Source organism: Morone saxatilis, unplaced genomic scaffold, assembly GCF_004916995.1.
Source record: "Morone saxatilis isolate NCDOM2014 unplaced genomic scaffold, NCSU_SB_2.0 Contig4, whole genome shotgun sequence".
Taxonomy (NCBI): domain Eukaryota; kingdom Metazoa; phylum Chordata; class Actinopteri; family Moronidae; genus Morone; species Morone saxatilis.
The window spans coordinates 17,462,970-17,466,561 of NW_023339984.1; positions in this window are offsets into that span (position 1 = coordinate 17,462,970).

Consider the following 3,592-nt stretch of genomic DNA (forward strand, 5'->3'; position numbering starts at 1 on the left):
GATTGAACACGGACCCAAACTGTTACAGCTTGTTCAAAAATGTGATGTTGGTTTTATTTAAAATCCATCTAGAAGAGGCACTGACTTTGGCTGCTGTGGTTACCAACTAACGTCATTTGCAATTGTATGCCTGGCTGCCAAAACTCATCTCATTGGCAATGCCCCTCTCTTGACTCTGTCTTTCATTTGGACTCGTTCTTGACTCTGTCTCAACTAGTCCTGGTTTTCTGACAGGTCTTGGACTCAAAAAGGTGCTTTTGGTTAAAGCACTGACATTCAGACACATTTTGTCACAGGTCAAAAATGCTCTGCAATGTGCCTCTAGAGAGACAAAATAATTGAATTCAAATTAATTAGTGTCTTGCATTATCATGTTATTTAATGCTCTTGGAAAAAGTCTCCTCCTTAAACACTTCCCAGGGTTAAACAACAGATTTTTCCACTTACTTTTTCACTGTACTTTCCCTGCTCTAAACTGGACTGACAGGAGTGAGAGTGTGATATGTGGTTGCATCATATGATTCATCCTCCACTTATTCTGCATCCGTGTGGGGGCAAGTCTGCTTACTCTATAATATGAAAGGTATTACAGAGAACACCCGTCATGACTCAGCAGTTTTTTTGGGTCAGTGTATCAATCAGTAAATGGGAGGCACCACATAAAAGTGTCCTTACTTTTATGAAAACAGGAAATAGATGATGGAATGTTAGAGGAATCTCAAACAACTGAAACCCCCAAAACAAAAAATTGTGCAACCTTTGGCTGCCGGGAGTTCCACGTGCTTTGAAGGCCAACCACGTCAAAAAGAGCTCATAAAAATTTCCACTGTTCACTTGGTTACATTTTTCTTATCTACATTTAAAACATTAAAATGCCATTATGGTTTCCCTATCATGCTCTGATGAAGAGTACTGTTTGTGAATACAAGTTAAGAGATAATGGAGTATATATAATGTCCAGATCACTATTTTCTATTCATGACAACGAGCACGCAACAATTATCCTGTCATCAGGTTATTCATAGAATTGATGAATAATAATAATAGGTTATTAGTAGTGGTTCTAGTAACAATAGCAGTATAACAATAGTTGTAGTTTATTAGTGTTGATTGTGAGAGGGCAAGTCTTATGTCTTCATAACTGTTACAGGTGTCTGACAGCTGTCCATTATAACATTTTCCCTTCAAAGTGGTTCTCATTGTATTTGTTTTTACATTTATTACCCATAATCCTTTAATACATAAACTAGGGATGCACCGATATATGGGCTGACCATCGGGATCGGGCCTATTCGTAAGTAAGATGATGTTCACCGATCTCAGTGGCCAATGTTTATCTGTTACTTCACATCAGTTTTGCACTGACTAAATGTCGTGTTGGTTATTTCCAACTCAGATACTGGAGACTGGAGACACAGCAGACATGCTCCATGCAGCAGCATGGACAGCTTTACTTTCTCACATCTTGGAAGAGTAGAGAAGAAATGGACTGAGCTGCAGAGATGCTTATCTGAGCAGCTTTCTCAGTTTCCCTGACACACAAGGGTGAATGAATAACAACACAAAACATCTGCATTGGTATCGGTTATCAGCCAAATTGTTATTTTAAACATTTGTATTGGCCCAGAACTTACAAATTGGTGCATCAGGAGCAAATACGTATGTACATATTAAAGCTGTGTGGCTTTGTAAACCCTGGCTGACACGTTTAACAGGATTGTGGCAGATCAAAACTTGATTCTCACATGTTTTTGTCTGAAGCCTGTCCAAGGCTCAGGTATCAAGTGTACACCAAATACTGAGATCTGAGCAGCCTATATATCCAACAATGTTATTGAACTCCTGTTATCATTCGATCACTCTGACTCATTCATGGGAAAGCAGGATTTTATTGTTGTCGTTGTGGGTGGGGCTCATTGTGAACTGTTTTGTATCAGATTTTCATTATGGATTCATCTGCTGATTATTTTCTCTATTAATCCATTGACTGAAAAAAAATCTGTGAAATAGTGAGAACTGCCGTCCACAATTACCAGTTCCAAGAAGTCGCAAAAGTGACCACCTGTCCAATGCTTATTTTTCCAAAACCCTCAAAATCATAGGTTTCAAAAATCAAGGTTTGAAACCGCATAACAAACATTTTTTGCATGAAAAAAATACTTAGAACTATTATAAAATGAGTTGCCAATGACCGTAATAGTCGAGCTCTAGTTAGTGCCATTGGCAACCATTTGTATAGTGGTTTCGATATAATGTTAAACCTGTATAAAACTGGTAACAAAACATCATATTTTGACTGTATACAACAGTATTTACTGAGTGCTTATTAGTAGTGACTCAACCCCCAGGCCTTACTGTCCCCACAGCAAACCTTGTTACAAACAGGAAACCACTGCTACACACTACTGCTCTGTAATGAAACACAGGCCAAAAGTAACTGCTGATTGAATCTTTGACAATCTGTTCAGAAACTCATCATATGCGGTTTATTTTCCAGGTTCCAAAACCTAATGCACTTATGAAACACGTTTTTATCAGCTTAATCACATTTAAATCAAACAATAATGCTACTTTATTATCACGGTGTGACGCCATTCAGCTGGTGTTTGTGTGTTTTACAATGTGACCTCTGCATACCTCACTCTAAAGCTCAGGCACTGGTTCAACGCGCTCACATTTGCGGTTATTTCACAATAACTGTGCTCCCTCAGAAAACAGCTTTGTGTGAATTAGAACAGAGAACTCTAAATCTTTCTCTACCCCTTTCATTGCTCACGCGTTCATTTGTTACCCTCACATACCTGTAGAAGCAGCGATCAGAGTGGCGATCAGGAGGAGGCGATGATGCATGCCCACAGCGCACAGGTGGGCTCTCTCTCTCTGCCGGGGGGCCACCATGAGAGGTGTCGGACAGGTGTCGTGTTTGCGTGCAGCTCAAGCGCCGACTGACAGCTTCATTCACAAACTTCCGATTTTTGCGTAGCAGTGAGGCTTTCAAGAACAGTAGGAACGCTCAGTTATTTTGCTCCCTCCCACGCGTGTTCCTGCTTCTTACTGAAGCGAAACCTTTAAAACAGCTGGTGCATGATTCATAAAATGCATTAAGAAGCAAAAATAGACACTGGGGTTTCTTAATGAATGCAATATAGACAAATCTACTCTTTAGTAATGTCTCCTGCTGTAATGTACGCTTCACATAGGCTAAATGAAGCAACCACAATCACACACACTGTGCTCTTTTATCTGTTTACATTATTCCACTCCCTGGGGTTGCAGGCTGTAACTTAGTGTTTTAAAGTCTCTTTGGGTTTAAAAGCTGTTGCTGTTTTTGGGGGCGGTGACAGTTTGATTCGGAAGTGTAATTTCCCAGTTCATGAACGTCACATTTACAAACAGGGCTGTCCGTAAGAGACTTCTCTGGGTCATGCACTCTGCACAGCTCATATGCACAGTGCTGTCAGAGGCACGGCTGTGGGAAAAGAGGTCATGTGACATGACAGCTATAGTAGAACATTCATAGTAAATAGCCAGTAGTGGAGGAGTAGTAGAAGTAATCAGATACTACAGATACAGATACTACCTGTTAGACAGT